The sequence below is a fragment of the Mauremys reevesii genome, unplaced genomic scaffold (genome assembly GCF_016161935.1).
Source record: "Mauremys reevesii isolate NIE-2019 unplaced genomic scaffold, ASM1616193v1 Contig52, whole genome shotgun sequence".
Lineage (NCBI taxonomy): Eukaryota > Metazoa > Chordata > Testudines > Geoemydidae > Mauremys > Mauremys reevesii.
Window position 1 is genome coordinate 18561 of NW_024100865.1, and position 21813 is coordinate 40373.

The window sequence follows — 21813 nt, forward strand, 5'->3', positions numbered from 1 at the left end:
CCTAGACAAATTAGAGGATTGGGCCAAAAGAAATATGATGAGGTTCAACAAGGACAAGTGCAGAGTCCTGCACTTAGGATGGAAGAATCCCATGCACTGCTACAGACTAGGGACCGAATGGCTGGGCAGCAGTTCTGCAGAAAAGGACCTAGGGGTTACGGTGGACGAAAAGCTGAATATGAGTCAACAGTGTGCCCTTGTTGCCAAGAAGGCTAATGGCATTTTGGGTTGTATAAGAAGGGGCATTTCCAGCAGATAGAGGGAAGTGATCATTCCCCTCTATTCAGCACTGGTGAGGCCTCATCTGGAGTACTGTGTCCAGTTTTGGGCCCCACACTACAAGAAGGATGTGGAAAAATTGGAAAGAGTCCAGCGGAGGGCAAGAAAAATGATTAGGGGGCTGGAACACATGACTTATGAGGAGAGGCTGAGGGAACTGGGATTGTTTAGCCTGCAGAAGAGAAGAATGAGGGGGGATTTGATAGCTGCTTTCAACTACCTGAAAGGGGATTCCAAAGAGGATGGATCTAGACTGTTCTCAGTGGTAGAAGATGACAGAACAAGGAGTAATGGTCTCAAGTTGCAGAGGGGGAGGTTTAGGTTGGATATTAGGAAAAACTTTTTCACTAGTAGGGTGGTGAAGAACTGGAATGGGTTACCTAGGGAGGTGGTGGAATCTCCTTCCTCAGAGATTTTTAAGGTCAGGCTTGACAAAGCCCTGGCTGGGATGATTTAGTTGGGTTTGGTCCTGCTTTGAGCAGGGGGTTGGACTAGATGACCTCCTGAGGTCCCTTCCAACCCTGAGATTCTATGATTCTATGATTCCTCATGGAGATTTCCTCCCCCAGAGCCTTCTACCATGGGTTTGACCATGGGGGTGGGATGACTTTGCCGCAGAATCCCAAGAAACTGCATCCTGAAAACAATTCAGGTCAGATCAAAACCCTCATTGGACAAAGGATCATGGTGCAGTAGGAGTGAATGGAGAGAACAAGCAAGGGCGGTGTGGAACTTTCTGTACTCTCCTACTTTCTGGAAGCCAAATTCTGCAACATGGGAAATTCACAGGGCCCAAATTCTTCTCTTACAGAGCTGTATCTTTAAATGACTGCCCTTGCCTGGTTTCTAGCCCCATCATAGCCCATGCTTATTAAAGGCTTAGGGGACAACGTGAATGCCTATTGAGCACATAGGCAGAAGTGGAGATAGAGAGTGTATAATTTAATACGTGATTGAGTTCAAGCTTCTCTGGTTGCTCACACTTCTGGGAACGATTTCAGCAACTGTTCTGATCATCAGAGAAGTTGTCCCAATGAAGGCCCCGATCTTACAAGCTGATTATTGTGGGTGGCTCACTGCACCTAGGATGAAGCTCACCGAAGACTCTGCAGGCGTCCACCTACAGGGAGCTGCCTGCAGGGTTTGAGCCTGAGAGGGTTTGAAAGGGGGTCCCCTTTCTACCTATGATACATTCACAATGCAGCTGATGTAACAGTGACAACCCAGTGGTGTGAGTAAAACTATTTGAAGGTGTAAAATTGCCAGGCAATGGGGTCAGAGTCAGTAGAAGACCCAGTGCTATCGCTAATTCCAATGGATGAATCATCTCTCTTGCGTGCGGTGAGGACTAGAAAGCAGCACATGAAAGGGAGCTGGAGGGACTCGAGTGCCCGTTGCTGGGCGACAGGGAGAGGCGGGACCCAGGCCCCGGGGCGCTCCCTCCCCACCGTACCACCACCCCCCCCCACTGCCCCGCACATGCGCAGTAGCCCACGGGTTCGGGCTCCCCCTGTCGCCGGGCTCCGGAGCTGTGTCTCGGCCCGTGTCCGCGCTGCTCCGCGGGGCCATGGCCGGGCCCCAGGTGCTGAAGCACCGGCGCACCACGCTGGAGCGGGCCGAGAAGCTCCTCTCCGGGCCCGGCTTCCCCGACTGCAACCTCCGGGGCAGGTGGGAGCCGGACCGGTCCGCCCCGCCCTCCAGCCGGGAACCAGCGGCCCGCGGGCGGGCGTCCCCGGGCCGGCGCTGCGCTCGCGCTCGGGGACGCTGGGCCGGGGGTGCGCGGGCGAGCTGCGGAGCGAGCCCCGCTGGGGACCTGAGCCGCCACCGGCCCCTGGGTCCTGCTGGCCCGGCTGTGAGCGCGGGCCGGGATCGGACGGGTCTGGGTTTGGAAAGCGACGTGGCTTCTCCGCAGTGAAACCCGCTGCTCGGGCTGCGGCTCTGCCTGAGAGTCGCAGTGAGTCCAGCCGTGCCCCGGGGCGGGGGCGATCGGGTGGGGCGTCCCCACCTACTACAGCGGGTGTCGCTGCTCCGAAAGCTTGGAGCAGGCTGCGGGGGGCGGGTGAAGGGACACTTGCAAGCTCCTTTATTGTGCGTTTAAAGGCTTTACAAATCAAAGGTGCTCAGGTGCTCTGCTGCTCTGTCTTTCCCCTTTGCTGTTTCACGCTGCAGTTAGGCTGGTCAGTTTAACTTTTCTGCTTCTTTCTCTCGGATTCTGACAATGCCTTTGGGTTTCTCACAGTGTAGGAAGGAGGTTCTCCAGAGAGATCCTCTCACAGACCCATCTGTCTTACCAACACCGCAATCTTCCTGTTATTTGGCTCTCAAATATTTAAACAAAAAGACTACTTTCATAGACTCTACAATTACTGCATCTACTCCTGGCAGCTGTCACATAAATCCTTCCTCCTGCAACTGGCTCTGCTCAGGAGGACCCCAGCATGGAGCCTCATTGAAGTTAATGGGGCTTCTGCATAGACGCACAGCCAATCCACTTAAAATAACTTGCAGGATTGGGGCCTGAATATATGCATGCCCAGGAAGCTAGATGTGAGCTAAAAAGGATTGCTGCATGTGTGTGTCCCCCTCCAATCCTGCCATGGGGCACAAAGGAGTCAGGTAGGCTGTGTTGGGTGGGAGAAAGTGGGAAGCAGCCAGCCTCAAAGCAATACTACTGTTGTCAGTTCTAGTTCCCTGCACACACGTGCACTACTCTGATAGCAGCATGGTGCAGCCACTAACCAGGGGGGAGGGATAGTTCAGTGGTATGAGTGTTGGCCTGCTAAACCCAGGGTTGTGAGTTCAATCCTTGAGGAGGCCACTTAGGGATCTGGGGCAAAAATTGGTCCTGCTAGTGAAGGCACAGGGGGCTGGACTCAATGACCTTTCAAGGTCCCTTCCAGTTCTGGGAGATTGGTATATCTCCATTTTTTACCTTATGTCACCCCCCCCCACCACCACCACCACTTGTATTACATTTAAAAAAATCCTTCAGTCCTGTTTTCCTGGAAAAGAACAAACCAATAATTGCATTGTAACCACCTTCTTCAGAACTCAGATGAATGAATGACATGTTGGGTCTAAGACTATGTCACTCTGCTGCTTCAGGAGTGGAATTTCTGTCTGGACTATACATTTCCTCTTGATGCTTTAAGTCATAATGTGACTATTGCTGCTCAGCTAGTGTCTTTAAAATCTGTACAAGTAAATAACTGTACCATGGTATCGCTATATGTAGTTCATGTGCGTTCACTTAGCGACAGATCCTCAGGTGATGTAGATTGTCATAGCTTCATCCAGTGCTAATATGCTGTAACCTTTGCTTGCAAAGGTATTTGTAAAGCGTTGAATGGGGGCTCCTATCATTTAAATAGAAAAGAACAAAAGGGAAACGTTGTTATTAAGAGGATGGTGATCAATTGTTCTCCACATCCACTGAGGATAGTACAAGAAGTAATGGGCTTAATTTGAAGCAAGGGAGATTTAGGATGGACATCAGGAAAATAATTCTAATTATAAGGATAGTTAAGGTCTGGAACAGGTTACCTAGAGAGGTTGTAGAATCCCCATCATTGGAGGTTTTTAAAGAACACCTTGGACAAAGACCTGTCAGGGATGGTCTTCTAGGTTTACTTGATCCTATCTCAGCACAGGAGGCTGGGCTAGAGGTCCCTTCCAGCCGTACGTTTCTATGATGGTGTGATTTGTGGGAAGAAAGAAAATCTCCATGGCTTGGCACTTGTGGTAGTCAAAATATACAAGGCAGATACAGGTGTTCTGAGAGAGCCATTGGTGACCACATGCCACGCTGGGCACCCAGGATTATTGTCAGGCTAATAAGCAAGAGGATCGTTAGTTTTTAAAACATTGGGTTTTAAACTGAATGTTTCTGCAATGGTGAACCACTGGGAAAAACCAAGCATGACAAAGCTTTAGCCTTCGTCGGGAGATCGGGAGACAGATCCTCGTACCTTGGGGTGATTGGCTTTATTGCATGTCATCTTTCCTGCAGGCTTTTCGGGGACACCTGCCCCCTGGTGTCTCTCTCCTGCTTCCAGACCCCTCAGCGAATCCCACGTGATGAAGCTGTCAGACAAGAATTCAAACCTGTGAAAGTTGGGGACTCCTTTGGACCCACGTAAGTACCAGCCTTAGAGGAACAAAGTGATGTGAATTGATTTTTAACTGACGTTTATTTAAATGAGGAAGTGATGTGAAGTCGCTATTGTTTTTCCCCTTGAGGGACACAATGAGCTGTGTGTGAGATTCCATTTTTACTCCCCAGGTGCTGCAGATTAATCAGTAGGACTGTGTGCAACACCTGTGTGTATGCAACTATTTTTTTCTACACCTAAAGATATCTTTAGCACTTTAACTTCAGGTTACTTGTATGCGTATTAGCTAATCCTCACAAACCCCTGATGAAGTAGGACAGAAGATATCTAATCCTCCCTGTTTTACATTTGGGAAGAAACTGAGGGATGGAGAAGTTAAGTAACCTGAGGCCTTGTGGCAAGTCAGTGTCAGAGGCAGGACTAGACTGCAAGCTAGGCACTCTGAAATCTCTTTGCTCAGCCATCTACCTCACTCTTTTGGATTCTTTCAGCTCCATGTTTAGGACTTTGATTTTGATTGATGCGTTGGGCCTATCGGTAAATCTCCAGGCAGAACAGAAGTCCTGTGATAATGCTGGGACAGTTAAAGGAGGTATCATAAATACCTGTTTCTTGGGTGTTTGTAATTTGTTATAAAAATAAACTCCAGACTAAAACTTGACCCAAGAACTCTGGAAGCTAATTACTTGTCTCTGTCCATCCTGAGCCCCTCTCCTCCAACTTGACTCCCATGACAGCAGTCCCTGTGGAATACTTCATGTTATACTATGGAGGTGCGGGGAGTGGATCTTTGAGACTTGGGCCTTCATGAAATAGGGTTGATTTCATCCCTTTTCTCCCCTTCTGAGGCCTTTCCTGCCTGGTGGGTAGTTGTTCTATCCCTGCAGTCACAATCTCTGGTCTCACTCCATGCTGGTAATGTGAGACCCCCTTTGTGTGCCCCTTCTGCTTCCAGCATGGCAGCTCCTTTGTCCTGATTTCTCTGAGAGCAGGTCAAACTGTTGCCAGACAGCTGTCTGATTCACTCGACAGCTGGCTGAGATGCCCTGGCTCTTTGGGACCTGGGTGGAATGTGTGGGTGTCTCAATCCAGTTCCTAGACAACAGGTGTCTGTACTGTAAAAGCACCTCTAAACTTCCCCCCTTGCTGACTGTCTGACTGGATGAGCCATGGAGAACAAACTGCCCGTGGATGTTCCTGGTGGGTCTGGCTTGATATGTATGGGTGGAGGCAGAGCGTGGGGTGCTTGTACTGCTGCTGACCATGCCCTATCATACCTGATCTATACAGAGCAGATCTCTGTCTACGGGGCTGTCAGTTGAGCATCTTTCACTCTTAGGAAAAAATAAAAGCAAGCCCTGGCGGGATTGTCTCCTGTGTGTGTTTGTGCATTGGTGTCTGTACATACTACGTGGTTTCCCCACAGACCTCCTTAGAGATTCTGCTGAGGCTGTAGTGTCTTGTGCATGTTAACCTTTCATAGGAAATGCTTAATCAGGAACGGCTCAACATCAGTTCAGAAGTGTATGTACCTGTCTTTCAGGTGGTGGACCTGCTGGTTTAAAGTGGAGCTTAGCATCCCCAGAGAATGGGTGGGGAAGGAAGTGCATCTCCTGTGGGAAAGTGATGGGAAGGGATGGTGTGGAGGGATGCGCAGCCGGTTCAGGTAAGAGGAAGTGTGTGTGCCAATGCTAGATCTTTCTTAGAAGTATGTCATAGGCAGTGCTGCAATCAATGCTGTTTCCGTGACATGTCCTCTGCCTCAGCCCTTTATAATGGGGCTGTCGGAATTCCCTGCCATTTGTTACATGGTTTGCATCAGACTGGATTTGAATTTCCTCTAATTATATAGCGCTTCCCTGTTTTGTGAGGTTTTTAATGCAATATTCCTGACCATTGGTCTCTGGCATGGAATACCCATGGGACTGGTATTAACCCTGCGGTTGCAGCAACTCACCAGGAGAAGCCGACCCTTTCTATGATGTTTTTAGTGTCTGTTTGATGAGGCATGGAGACATGTCCTAGGGAGTTTGAGCAAAATCTTCATTCAGCGGGGTGCTGCAAATGGTCTTTGTAGTAGTTCTACAGGCAAACAGTGAGCACAGTCTCAGTACGCACAACTCCATGGTAATCTGCCATGTGTCAGAAGGGGCCCCTCTGCTGATATGTATCAACAAGCCATGGGTTAGTGATTCTGTACTGATGCAGCATGGCAGCCATTCCCATTGAACCTGTGTTAACATCTCTGACGTGAGTGTTGTCATGGAGCTATGTTAATGTCCCTCCTCCCTGTCGTGATACACAGGGTTTGACTAAAGAAGGGGAGAAGACCAGCTATATCCTGACAGACAGCCTCAAGGATGCAGAGCCTCACAGGTGAGCACTGATGCTTGCTGAAATTCAGGGAAACCCCCACCCTGCACTGGTTGGAGGGGCTGTGAGGTACTCTTGGCACAGCCACACCACACAGGGAAAATGCCCAGGCCTCTCTGTTCAGAGCTGTGAGGACCAGTGATGTAGCATTTTCACCTATTGGCAGCTCAGCTCATGAGTTAACATCAGGCTGGATTACAATGACAAGGTTTATTGATTGCTGTGCTTCAGGGTGTGAGCTGCTCACTAGGTAGGATCAGGAAGAAATTTGTCCCACGTGGGGTAGTGTTGCACGGTTAGGTTGGTGTAGTATGTCTGTCTCTGAAGCACTGGCCACCATAAGAGACAGGATACCAGCCTAGATGGGCCACTGGTCTGGCCTGGTCCGACCGTTCCTGTGCTTTTGGCAGATCTTGTTTCCCAGTCTCTACGCAGAGAACACAGTGAGTTGCTCATTGATCTCTGGTGACTTTTGTTTCCCTTTTTCTCATTTCTACAGTCTGTCTATGTGGAAGTTGCCTGCAATGGTCTCTTTGGGGCTGGAAAAGGCAGCCTGATTGCACCTCCTGACCCTGACAAGAAGTTCACCCTGCACAAGGCGGAGCTTGTGGTCTTCAACAAGGATGTCCATGAGCAGCTGGTAGATTTTGAGATACTAGTGGACATGGCCAAGGTTAATACTTTAGTCTTCTGTCTCTTTTATTCTCCAGCTCCTCTACCTCCCTCTCTCCTCCTTTTTTCATGACTTTCCTTTGGTTTGACCTCCTTCCCCCAGCTCTCCAGCCTCTACCAAAAAGACCTGAAGCAGTAAGTATTTGCCATTGTAGCTTGTGTACAACTGGAAGTGTCTCCTTTGTCTCATCATGTCAGCTAACATCAGCAGCCTCTGAGTTCCAAAAAAGTGAAATGTGTATAGTAGGGGAAGGAAACACCATCTTTGCGTATGTATTGCCTCAGGCTACACATGTCATTGGTAGAGAGGTGGGAAGTTGGTAGGACACTGCTAATGGGCTGTCCATGTGTGCAGCAGTTCAGCGTGCTATCCATCATATAGACTCTCAGCCTGTCCGATATAAGAGTTGCTGAGCTAAGCGTCTCTCTCTTCTCACTCTTGCCCTCCCTCAGTTCCTCAGGGAGGAAAACCAGCAGAGCTTCCAGACACTATATGTGGCCAATCAGATGGTTAACCTGCTTGATGTCACAGACTCCTCTACCTTCCCTGCAGTGCGTCACCTCGCTTCTTCCATCTTCAGGCAGAAGAATGGCGAGAGCCAGCACACCATCCATGCTATGGGCCACTGCCACATTGATTCTGGTAAGAATGGGTCCAGGGGATGTGTGCTATGGAAAGGCCTGTGGTTAGTAGGGCTGGCCAGTGATGCTGGGTGCTGCCAGAGGGGAGCAGTTCTCAGGCGAGCAGGCACTGAGTGTTCTGTAGAAGTGATGCTCTGAGCCTCTAGGAGAAGGGACAGGGACATCCCAGCTATCAGCTACAAAATGTATGTAGCCGTGTCAGCCTGACTGGAGATGGTGACTTACCACAAGGCTGGAAGGCATCCTTTACAAAGGGGCATGTCAAAGCCTTCCATGCCCATTCCTTAGTTCCTTTGCCTGGCCCCTAGATTTCAAATTCCCAGTGGGGTTTTCTCCAGTCATGCTATTGTGGGGAAAGGAAGTGAGGTATCCAGACAGCCAACAGCCCCATCAGCTGAGGACTCTTCAGGACTTACAGCCATGCTTCAATCCACTGACATTTTAATAGTGTGATTTTTCCCATGTCTTCACACCCTGCAGTGGTTGATTCTTGTAAAGGCAGCACAGCTTGGATCCCAGATGAGTAGGGCCCTACCGAATTCACCGTCCATCTTTGTGAATTGCATGGTCATAGCATTTTAAAAATCTTTGTCACAATTTCAGATATTTAAATCTTAAATTTCACGCAGTTGTAAACAAAGCATGAATATGTATGGAAAAACAGCAAAATACAAACCTGTAAAGCCCTCAAGTCTGTGTTTCTCAAACTAGGGTCCCAGCCCAAAAGGGGGTTGCAAAGCTATTGTAGGGGTGGTCGTGGTATTGCCACCCTTAGTTCTGTGCTGCCTTCAGAGCTGGGTAGCTGGAGCATGGCAGCTGCTGGACTGATGCCGAGCTCTGAAGGCAGTGCCGCAACCAGGAGCAGCGCAGCATTCAGAGCTGGATTCCTGGCCAGCAGCCGCTGCTCTCTGGCCACTCAGCTCTGAAGGCAGTGCCACCAGCAGCAGCAGGTAGAAGTAAGGGTGGCGATACCATACTATGCCATCCTTACTTCTGTGTTGCTGCTGGCAGCGGCACTGGATTCAGACCTTGGTGCCTGGCAAGCAGCTGCCGCACTCCAGCCACCCAGCTCTGAAGGCAGCATAGATGTAAGGGTAGCAGTACTGCAACCTCTATACAATAGGCTTGAGACCCTCTTTTGGGTTGATACCCCCCATTTGAGAAATGCTATGTACTTGTATATACTTTTACCCTATAGTATAAAAGAATATAGTACAGGGTGAAAGTACACAAAATATCAGATTTTATGGGGGAACCCAGGTTTCATGGTCCGTGACACGTTTTTCACAGCTGTGATGAGGCTCCGTTGTGTCTTTCCAGCCAGGGGAAGGCAGCACAGAATGGGCATTGGCAGGCGACAGACTGTATGTGTATATAAAATAATGGCCATTTAAAATGGAAAGGCCATGTGGCCACAGTGAGCTCAGCCTGCTTCTGTCCCTGCAGCCTGGCTGTGGCCATACGAGGAGTCTATCCGCAAGTGTGCTCGCAGCTGGGTGACTGTTGTACACCTGATGGAGAAGAACCCGGAGTTCACGTTTGTCTGCTCGCAGGTGAGTTGTCATCTTCCGCTCTCAGGTGGGCAGCAAAACTCTTGGAGCAAAGACAGGAGGAAGGTTAGTGCATATTCTAAGGAGCATGGTAAGTGGCTGGGAGAGGGGCTGCTATGCAAGGGACTTCTCTATCCCTGGTCTCCAAGTTGTTTCTGCCATGCTCCCAAGCCCAGATGCCAGGTGTAGATTTCAGCCCAAGCCTCCTGCCTGGTAGCAGAGAGCTGTCCTGCCAGGTCTGGGACCAGTCCTATTTGAACTGAGCTCCAATGCTTGCTAAAAATTCAGGTTTGCAGCTGCTGTGAGTCAGAAGCTTTAGACAAATTGGATAATCTCTAAAATAGTCTCCGGGTGCTTTATGGTTCTGTCTTCTTTGCAGGCCCAGCAGTTTGAGTGGGTGAGGAACTGGTATCCTGGGCTGTACGCTCAGATTCAGGACTACGCCAAAGAGGGACGGTTCATACCTGTTGGCGGCACCTGGGTAGAAATGGTGAGGTCACAGCAGCCCTTCTGCATCGCCCTCTGAGTCTTCTCTCTAACAGATCAGTTACTGAGTCTCAGATGCCTTCTCTTGACATCTTCTTCTGCTCAGACCCTCAAGGGGAATCATGAGAGGGGTTTTGGAACCCAGCCCCTAGCCTGGGGAGCCCTCCCCTCTGGAAACGTAACCCTAACCCTACCGTTTGGAATACTAATGGTACCTGAAGACCACTACCCTTTAGAACCCTTATCCTAACTCAGGGACCCCTACCTTTGGGACATTAATCCTAGGCGTTGGGGCCTAACACAGTGACTCCTACCCTTTGGAAACCTAAATGTATCCTGGAGAGCCCTATACTCTGAAACTTTAACCTTCACCAGGGGAGTCCTATGCATTGGAAACCTAAATATAGTGTGAGGAGTCCTCTCTGTTGGAACCCTAATGCTACCTTGGGGAGCCATACCCTGTGGAACCCCGACCCTAGCTTGGGAGTCGCACCATCTTGAATCCTAATGCTTGCTTGGGCAGCCCTGTTACCCTAGCTCTAACCTCTGGAACCCTAACACTAGCCGGGGTGTCCTATCGATTGGAAATCTAACCTGAACTTGGGGAGCCTTGCCCTCTGGAACCCAACCCTAGCTGCAGGAGTCTTATCTACGTGAACCCTAGCCCTAGCCTTGGGAGCCCGACCCTGTGGAACCATAGCACTAGCTTGGGGAGTCCTATCAACTGGAATCCTAGCCCTGTTCCAGGAGTCCTACTCTCTGTACCCCTAACTGTAGATTAGGCAGCCTTATACCCTGGAACCATAACGCAGTAGCACCTCAGCTGTATTGTGAACACAGCTCTTCCCTTTCCCCAGACTCTGTTACCCTCCCCCTCCCCTCTGGAGGGTGTGTCAAGTCCATACATGACTGCAGTGTCTCAGCTGGGAGCTGTATGGATTGGGCCTGCCATGGGGTGCATGCTGCTGGGGTGGCCACTCTCCTTTCTCTGCTGGCAAGCGGGGCAGGAGATCTGCATAGAATTCCTCAGAGCTGCCATTGTCTCCCAGGTCGGGAATCTTCCCAGTGGCGAATCAATGGTGCGTCAGTTCCTGCAGGGACAGCGGTTTTTCCAGCAGCAGTTTGGGAAGCTTTGCTCGGAGGTATGTGTTCCTCCTTGGTGGATCCTCTGTGTGTTCCTTCTCTGTGGGGGTGGGGAAGTGATCCATGTGGTCCCTTCCAGAGCTGATATTCCCGGTGTCTCTGCTTCATTCTTGGTGGGACACGCTCACTTTGGAGTGATCTATCTAAGGTATGTATGTGGCCCATCACCGTAGTATTTGAATTCTTTCAATCTCTTTTGTATCTATCCTCATGCGCCCCTGTGGGGAAGGGCAGTGCTGCTATTCTCACTGTATAGATGGGAAAACCGACGCACAGACCAGCCCAGTGACTCGTCCAAGGTCACACATGAAGTCTATGGCAGAGCAGGGACTTTATTCCAGGTCTCCCAAGTCCTAAACTAGTGCCTGAACGGCTGGACCATCCACAAGAAATTCCAGCTGGAGGCTGCTAGGGCCTCGGATATATTAGTGCAGCGTACCTCTTCTTACCCCCCCAGTACATAGGCCTTGGGCAGTTCATATAGCACCCACTACCTAGCAATATTTTCTCCAGGCTGAGGGGCCCTGTGGAGGGCATTAGGGCCACAGTGATACGTGGCTCATTATATGGGGTATCCAGAATTTGGGCCTGTTCCCATCTCGGCTCTAGAGATGTATGGAGAGATAGGTGCACCCGACTACATTGTCTGAGAGACATCTGAGCAGGTGATGGGATTGTGTTTCTCTCTCTCTCTCGCACGTTCTGTTCTCTGCTCCCAGTTCTGGTTGCCAGACACTTTTGGATACTCGGCCCAGCTGCCCCAGGTGATGCGTGGCTGTGGGATACGATGGTTCCTCACTCAGAAACTCAGCTGGAGCCTGGTGAACACCTTCCCGGTGAGCTGGCCTTTCCTGCTGTGGGGGGTGTGCACATGTGTATGGGAATCTGCCCAGTGGGCTCGCTCCTGTCATAACTATGAAGGGAAGGGTAACAGCCCTCCTGTGTACAATACTATAAAATCCCTCCTGGCCAGAGACACCAAAATCCCTTTACCTGTAAAGGGTTAAGAAGCTCAGGTAACCTGGCTGACACCTGACCCAAAGGACCAATAAGGGGACAAGATACTTTCAAATCTTGGTGGGGGGAAGGCTTTTGTTTGTGTGCTCTTTGTTTTGGGGGTTGTTCGCTCTGGGGACTAAGAGGGACCAGACATCAATCCATGCTCTCCAAATCTTTCTGAACCAGTCTCTCATATTTCAGACTTGTAAGTAACAGCCAGGCAAGGTGTGTTAGTTTTATCTTTGTTTTCTCAACTTGTAAATGTTCCTTTTGCTAGGGGGTTTACCTCTGTTTGCTGTAACTTTGAACCTAAGGCTAGAGGGGATTCCTCTGGGCTCTTTGAATCTGATTACCCTGTAAAGTTATTTTCTATCCTGATTTTACAGAGATGATTTTTACCTTTCTTTCTTTAATTAAAACTCTTCTTTTTAAGAACCTGATTGATTTTTCCTTGTTTCAAGATCCAAGGAGGTTGGATCTGGACTCACCAGGAATTGGTGGGGGGCAAAGGAAGGGGAATGGTTAATTTCTCCTTGTTTTAAGATCCATGGGTTTGGATCGGTGTTCACCAGGAACTTGGTGGAAAAGTCTCTCAAGGCTACTCAGGGAAGAGTTATAGTACTTGGGAGGAAAATATTCTGGGGAGAGCGGTAGACAGAGTTTCCCAAATAACTCATGAACAATTTGGGTGGTGGGCAGCAAAATCAGATCTAAGATGGTAGTTAAGCTTAGAGGTTCTCATGCAGGTCCCCACACCTGTACCCTAGAGTTCAGAGTGGGGAAGGAACCTTGACAGGCCCATTCAGAGAGCTCACCAGAGATTTACATGAGGCTGACTGGATCAGGTAGTTCATTAGCCACGACAAGAGAAGATTTGGCTACTGATCACATCATGGTAAGGTGCTGAAGTATGACGCCAACAGCTTTGAAAAGTTAATGGTGGGCAACCAGAAGTTTCCTTTCAGTAGCTCCCTGGACTCGTGCGCCCCATTCTGGCTGTCCCTGCGGTGTCCCCCTGTGAAGCTGTAATAGACTCCCCCTTGGTGACATTTTGCTCTCTTCCAGCACAGCACTTTTTTCTGGGAAGGCATTGATAGCTCCCAAGTTCTGACCCATTTCCCGCCTGGCAATTCCTATGACCTAAAAGGTCGAGTGGAGGAGGTGAGCGATATGACATAGAAGCATACCCATCTGCCTACAGTCTTTCTGTCCCAGTGTACCCAGCTTGCAAGGGAATGTCACCGCCATCTGGGCTGTAAGCAAAGACTGTTGGAGGGGAGTGCCACATAGCGAGTAGGTGGGGAAAGGTGATAGGACAAGCAGCTGGGGGCTTTAGATGTTGGGGGTGAGGGATAGCTCAGTGGTTTGAGCATTGGCCTGCTAAACCCAGGATTGTGAGTTCAATCCTTGAGGGGGCCACTTAGGGATCTGGGGCAAAAATTGGTCCTGCTAGTGAAGGCAGGGGGCTGGACTCAATGACCTTTTGAGGTCCCTTCCAGTTCTAGGAGATTGGTATATCTCCAATTATAAAAAAAAAAATAATAATAATAATAATATAAATGTTTGGAGTAAAGCCCAGATTTGTCTGTCCATGCAATGTGTCAGAGCCTTGAGTTTCTATAATGAGCTGCATTTTAAAGATAAATTCATGGGGGAATGGGGAGCTGATGAGTCTCTGCAGGAGGGCTCTCAACTTCTCCAGATTCTCCTGTCTCCCTGGGCCCTGGTGGATGTGTCCCGGGAGGCAGAGCTGAAAAGAGAATGAACATGGTGAGAAGACAACAAGCTAGTGCCTGATCTTTACGCCTGCAGGGCTCTCCTTGGCTTGACTATGTGAGGGCTTGACACTACGTGTCATGTGTATACATAATTTTCTCTAGATGCTGAAAGCCATGAACAACAACAAAGACAAAGGCCGTGTGAACCACAGCGCTGCTCTCTTTGGTTTTGGAGACGGAGGAGGTGGCCCAACTCAGAAGATGCTGGACAGGCTGAAGAGAATGAGTGATACAGATGGGCTGCCCAGGTCTGGGGAGGCTCTGCTCTCTCTCCTCATCTGTCCTTCAGAGCTCAGTGCCGACTGCTGACTCTTGAGAGATTTCTGCTAACCCCTTTGGTCCTAGCATTCTGGAGAGTGGGGCTGGAGGGAGCTGATGATTCACGGCTGGGGCTGTTGCTTTCCCACTTGCAAACCATCAACTCATGGTAGGGAAGGAACCACAGGGCTCCTCGTTCCCTCTGCAGTGGGCAGCAGCTGCTAAGCCTGTCCTGTTACGATCTGCATTTCTCCCTCATAGGGTTCAGATGTCCACACCTGACCAGTTTTTCTCTATGCTGGAGAAGGAGAAGACCCAGTTGCTCACCTGGACAGGAGAACTGTTCCTGGAGCTACACAACGACACTTATACCACTCAGGCCCAGGTTACCACTTGCCCGGGATGGGAGGAGATAAGGCCGTGGGTGGAAACTATCTAGATTAATGTTAACTCTGACCAGTAGGGAAGACTTCCACTCTGAATCCATCTCCTTGGTATGCCATCATTGGCGCAATTTAGCGCCATAGTAGGACCCGATAAAGACCTTGTGATTCTCTAAAGCTTTGAGCCCATGTAATTTTCCCAGTTAGTCCAATATAAGTTATTAGGACAGAGCCCTATGTGCTACAATGATTGGTGCTCTGACTGCACCATGAAAATTAACAGAAAACTCCCATTGGCTTGAACCCTAGTGTAGACAAGACTCTTGCAGATGGTCCGTTTTGAACGCCATTTCTATTTAAGCTCTGTTCCAGCGTAGACACACCCTGTTTCTAGTTGGTCCACTTTCTAGGTCTCATGCACTGGCACAGCATTGGTGGGTTGGGGTTTTTAGCACTGCTTTTGGTTAATTCAGGTTTTCTTCTTTACAGGCCTTAAGTCTCAGCTTTAAACTATTGACAGGGTCTCTTTGAACTGTGTTTGAAAACAAGAGGGATGCTCTTGTTTGAGCCAGAGATGAGCAAAAGCTGCTCATTGGCTCTCGGGTTGATTGCTGAGCCACTGGTGGTTTTCCCTGTAGTAGGAAGGGGCATTCAGCCCTCAGTTGAGTGTGTCTCTCTGCCTGACCTCTGTAAACATGGTACAGAGAGGCTGCCACCCAAACCCTGTTGTTTCCAAAACTGACACTGCAGCATTGGGTGCTGCTATCAATTAACAGCATTGTGGGAAGTACCATCTTTCAGAACAGTTAGCTAATTTCTGAGCGACTGTAATCTCTGCTGTTACAGTGGGAGGGGCTCTGGAGAAGGTACCGTCAGGGAAAAGAGAATCTCATTTCTATTTGTGAATATATAATAGAATATTAGGGTTGGAAGGGATCTCAGGAGGTCATCTAGTTCAACCCCCTGCTCAAAGCAGGACTGATCCCCAGACAGACTTTTACCCCAGTTCCCTGAATGGCCCCCTCAAGCATTAAGCTCACAACCCTGGGTTTAGTAGGCCAATGCTCAAACCACTGAGCTATCCCTCCCCCCCCCCCCAGTGATAGATACCGTCTACATCCCGATGCCTGATATAATGTTTTGCAACAGATGCAAAAATCTCCTCTGATAAAGCTCTTCCTGTTTCCACCTACTTTGGGATCAGATAAAGAAAGGGAATGGGCAGTGCGAGCGAATACTCCATGATGCTGAAGTACTGAGTAGTTTTGCTCTGACCCAGAAAAATACTTTCCAATATCCTTCCATCAAACTGCAGCATCTCTGGAGGTAAAGTAGTTCATCCGAGTGCCACTATTGATTGGATAAAGCTGCAGTGATAATTGGAGCCCTGTGCCGATACAGAAATTTGGATCTGCATCCGTGATAATTAACTTGTATCTGACCTGCAATCCTCACTCCCCCTTCTATATGCATCTGCATCCGCACCCTACCTCACTGGTAGAGCTCTGCGCACGTACAAAAATTTGGACCAGCATCCAGTCTGCAATCTGCAAAGATGGTAAACAATGCAACCGCATCTGTGGATGCAGATATCTGCGGATATAAAGTGGATAACCGCAGATTTCTCAGGGCTCTAGCGTTAAGCACGCTCAGGTATATATAAAAAAAGCGGACACAGTGTTTTCATTAGATGAGATGGTAACAAACAATATATTAAGTAGCAAACCAAAAAGTAGCCTCGTTCATTTATAGCTTAGACCAAACCCCAGACAGTCTCTCAACAGACTGATTTAGAAGAATTCATTTTATGGAGAAGTGTCAGTTGCCTGTCTATCACAGGCTATTAGAAATACCCCTCTGGTCCTCAGGAGGCTGAACTGTTGTGTTCCACAGGCAGAGACCAGGAGACACTGAGATACCACCAATGCCCAAGGTTGCTGCCAAAGCAGGGAATTGAAGGAACAAGTATATTTGTTTCTGTGAATTCCCAAACCTGTGCCCAGGGAATCCTCCCAGAACAAGACTAGGAATACCTGGTTCAGGTGACTGCTAAGAGAGCGCAGGGCCTTCGAGCTGGCTGCACTCTCTCTTGTCTCCAATAGCAGCAGAGCAGGGTCTGGCAGAACTCACGTTTTTGATGGATGGAATGAAAGTGGGGACCTGAAGCCAGAAGGCCACAGTTACCATGTGCATGTGAGAACTGCCTGGCTGTGGCAGTCCCCGTCAGCCGTCAGCAAGATACAAAGGGCTTTGTCCTCTAGAATGAGGGTGGCATAGTTCCTTCATAGTGATACTAATCCATAGCTGTCTTCTGGTTCTTGCCTCGGTCCCTCGTGCTCAGGCTGCTGCTCCTGACTCAGTTCCATGACGTGTTGCCGGGCAGTTGTATCCAGCTGGTTGTGGAGGATGCCATGAGATACTATGCAGGTGAGGAGTGATTTGTACTTAGAGGCTTTTCCTGCCAAGTGGGTTGGGTTCATTGTAACACCCTCTGTCAGGTGGGTTTTAAAAGGTGGTGTTCCTGCTTTCTGATCTGACTCCTCAGCAGGTTTCATTGTGGGTTGGTTTTGTTACAAGCCCTAGAGGCCCTGGGGACTCCATATTAATAGGTGGTGCTCTTGGTGTTGATAATAACAAATGGGACCCAATCCGTTTTCCTCCCCTGCGCATCCTGCTTCCACCGAGGCTGGTAGGAGGAAGGATGCCCATAGTGCCCTGGGCCATGGCCCTGCTGCACCCAGCCAGTCTGCATTATGCCATTTGTCAATAACCAGAGAAAACAAGCCGCAACCATGTCATTACACAATCAGAGTCTGGCAAGCAGAGGACCCCCCCCCCTGCAGGTGGAGACTCCGTGGCCCCAGGAGCCCTGTGAGACTGGAAGAGACAGTGCATGTGAAGGATTAGTTTGAGCAGTGGGGATGGGGAGGATTGTTGGGAGGTTGCTAGAAATGGCTGCAGAGATGCATCAATTCCAAAGCTAGACGGAACCATTGTGATCATCTCACTGACGCGTAGACTTTAAGACCAGAAGGGACCCTCATGATCATCTAGTCTGACCTGCACATTTCCGGCCACAGAACCTCACCTATCCCCCTCCTGTAGTAGGCCTCTAACCTCTGGCTGATTTAAAGACTTCAGGTTACAGAGAATCCACCATTTGCACTAGTTCAGCAAGTGATCTATGCCCCATGCTGCAGAGAAGGCAAAACCCCTCCAGGGTCTCTGCCAATCTTACCTGAGGGGAAAATTCTTTCCTGACCCCAAATGTGGAGATCAGTTAGACCCTGAGCAAGTGGGTGAGACCCATCAGAGTTGGGTTTGAATTGTTTGATTTGGCAGATGTTGGTTAACCCCTTGTGTTCTGTGCCCAATTTCAGCGTTGGTCAGACTACGTAGAGCAGTACGTCAGCTCTGATTCTACCTCTCCCGAACTTCGGGAACACCTGGCCCAGGAGCCGGTTTTCCTGCCCAGGTGAGTGAACAAGCTGTGGCTGTGAAAAGTGACACACAGGCCAGAAGTATCCATGTCAGCAGAGGGAGAAAGATCTTACTCCGTCACAGTGTTGGCTGTTGCAGTCTCTTGTTTGTTTTTAGTACTCGGCCACTTTAGAAGACGTTAACCTGGGAGTAGCATATAGAGACACAGTGCTGCTGTTTATTCCAAGAGCCTACCCTGGGCTCCTGCTCTCCAGTGACTGAGAGGGGGCATAGGCCACAGGCAGCAGGGAGGTCAGAGGTTTGGGGAGTCACAAGCCCCCCCCCTTTTTTTTTGGCAATCATGTCTTTGCTTACAGAAGCTGTCTAGCTGAGTGCGGGAGGTGCTGAGTCAGTACTTTTCACTAGCAGGGAGTTGGTTGTGAAATAGCTGTGAAAGGCCCCCACTCTCCATAAACAGCTGAGATCAGTTGTGTTGGCTCATGGTAGGCACATGAGCCTAAAGGACTTTAATTTGTGACCATTCCACTCTGAGCAATACTTTGGGTTCCGAAGGGCTGGCCTGGAGCCACCAGATATGTCCAGCCTAGTGGGCAGAGGATGAGCACTAATCCCAACAGGGATTCTCTGGTTTACAGGAACCTGAGGCAGATCCGTAAGTGTCAGTGTGGTCGGGAGCAGCAGGAGAAGGAAGGGAAGGAGGGAAACAGTAAGAAGTCCATGGAGAATGTGGAGAGCTTGGACAAGCTGGAGTGTAAATTCAAACTGAACTCCTATAAGATGGTGTACGTGATCAAATCGGAGGATTACATGTACAGGAGGACCACTCTGCTGCGTGCTCAGCAGGTAGGAGTTGAGTGAAGGGAATGGGATGAGCAGCTGGTGTTTCCCTGAATCTCTTGCTCCCAAAGGGCGTCTAGGGAGAGTCAGATAAAGTTTCCGGGGTGGGAGGGGGGTTGTTCTCCTGTAACATTTAGCACTCGTCATATTACTTTGAGAACGGGACACGACACGGTTTAGTCCACTGGACGCTGTAAACTTCCTCTGACTGTTTCTGAGATGTAACCCTCCCTTTCCTCCCCCTCCATTTCCCAAACTCTCCTGTTAGAGTAGGCAGCTGTTAGCATCCTTTTACTCATTGGTTCCTTGCCTAGGGGCACCTCACATTGGTTGCTAATCCCCTTGTCAGGGTGGGTCTAAAAAGGGGGATAGCAAAGAACTGAAATGCTGAAAAGCTGACACGTGCTCTGACATTGCCCTCCATCTCATCAAGGAGCTGTGCCTTGTCCCTGCAGTCACTGAGAGTGGGAGTCAGGGTTGCTCCCGGGCAGGGGAGCACTGCAAACGAATATACCAGCTGCTTGAAAGATCTGGGTCTGTGACTAGGATAGCCGCAGTGATGTCATAATTACAGAAAGGTCCAAGGTGGATAAAAATTGGAAGGCTTTTTTTAAAAATTAAATAAAATTCCTTTTTAAAATTTCTTGTTACTTAAAGTTTTTCTTTTTAAAAATGAGCCAGTTTAAAATGAAATCAGAATTTAATAAAAAATAGTTAGAAGATTATAAAAAGACATTTAAATAACAAATAAATATGCTGAATCCATGACCCTCTCTAAAAAAAACAAAAACAAAAACACAACACTTTGAATTAAAGGCTTCTTTTCTATATAAAGAAAGACTCAGGGAAAGCATCTAACTTTTGAGGTCAAGTTTCAAAAATATGGTACAGTTGGTTAGCCTAGGTAATTTAGGAGATTGTCTTCTTTTCAAGAGACATAGGCGAGACTGGAAATTTAAGCCCCAGTTACTTTCACTTAGGCATATTTGAAAATTTTCCCAGACCAACCTGAAATGATCAGTTTAATTCACTGACTACAGTTAATCCCTCTATTGAATAAATTATTTAATTGTCAATGTGAAGCATCTTTTGATAAGAGAAGTTTGTGTCTATAACATTTAAGGTTGTCTTGTCTAATGCAAATGTATTTTATATACTGCTTTGTTTGTTTAAATTCCAGTTACCATTCTAAAGCAGATTGACACAAAATCTGAGCAAAAAGTTAATTATCTAGTAAATAAGCAATATATCATTGACCATTTTCTAACATACTAAAAGTGTTTGGTTAATAAGAATCTGAAACTATTAAGCTATATAATTGCTTAAATGTATATAGTTGTGGTGTACACTTCTAGGTAGCAAACAGATGTACCGAATCTACCGTAAAGTGTTTATTTAGTTGTAAGTCAAAGAGTTTTAATGGTTATATCAACTAATGAGTGCATCTTACTTTAAAAAAATAGCTGAAATACAAATGGAAAAGCTGATTTAAATCAGTCCACCCTGGAAATGTCACAATGCACATTTTCCCAGGACTCAGAAGTTCTGGTTGTAACAGAATAGCACAGCTATGGGAGTATGTATAGTAGTTACTGGGACTGACCACTGTGATTAAGTCGGTGTTAAACTTCAACTAAGCCTTTATAAATTACTCATAACTTTACTGAGATTCCTTTTTGGTTTGCAATTTCTTAGGCTCTGTTTCAGTCTCAAAATAACTTTATTTTAGTGGGGTGCTGTGTGCATGCACGCATGTGCTGTGAGAGGTTGGGAACAAATCTATCCATCTCAGCATCCTTCTCTTCTAATCCAGCTGGAATTCTTGCATGCACATGAGACTGTTTCTGTATTGTTTTTTTAATAAACACCTGCATTGAAGGCTGACTATAGTCTTGCATCACCTGATACTGCCATTAATCGGGGAAAAGATAGGAGAAGCTTAGCATTATTGCAGCATTAGGGTTATAATCAAGCAGTCACGTCAGAAACTTCTGGAAGTTACTTCTATTGAGTATTTAATTCTGTTCTGATGCCCATGTACTTTTGTGTGTCCCTGTTTTGCTCATTAACACAGTGTTGAATCTATGTAATAAAATATACTGCTTGTTCAGACACTGCCTCCAATTTACTGAGGCTTTCCCTTGGTCAGTCGGCAAGGTCAGTGTTTGTATTGCCAGTTCCCCGGCAGAGCTAAACATCCCAAATCTGTTGGCCTAGGGAAGTGGATTTGTTTTTGCTTTTTAAGCGTTTTGTGATCCTGAATGTTGGTGGCTGTAGCCTTTTATTTTTTTGTCTCTCTCATTTCTGTAGTCCCATGAAAGAGTGAGCAAGCGGCTGCACCAGCGGTTCCAAGCCTGGGTGGACAGATGGACCAAGGAGCATGTGACCCAGAAATGGCAGCTGAGACAAACAAGAAGGGTTGGAGGGTTTGGTGCCCTGTACCACTACCTGTGATACAGAGACTCTGCACTTTGTGAGCATTAACAAGTACCATGTCAAATACGGCACAATATTCAAGACACCGTAAAGTCCCTGAGTGAGGGAAGATCACGTGGTGTGTGTATGTGTGTGTGTATCAAGGAAAGGAGGAAGATGCCTTTCTCCCTTCACTGTGTATCTCCGTAACATGGCCAGTTGACTAGTGCGAAGCTGGTACAGTCTGTCACCAGCGGGATTCGGTTTAGGAAAACGAATCTCTACAAACCTAAGCTGGAACTGTTGCCAACAGGCCTTTGACTTCAGCGTGCACTGTGGAGGGAAGGACCCTTTTCAGAACTGAGTGATCCTAGAGAAATGCAGCTAGCTCGTACGCACCAGCAGATCTGAGACTAACTCCTCAATGGCCTGAGCTTCAAGGGAA

The 21813-nt window shown here is 48.3% G+C and overlaps 1 pseudogene; it reads left to right on the top strand.

The window, feature by feature from the left end:
* Positions 1–1779: 1779 nt before the first annotated feature.
* LOC120394372 lies at positions 1780–21395 on the top strand (annotated as a pseudogene).
* The last annotated feature ends 418 nt before the right edge of the window (positions 21396–21813 follow it).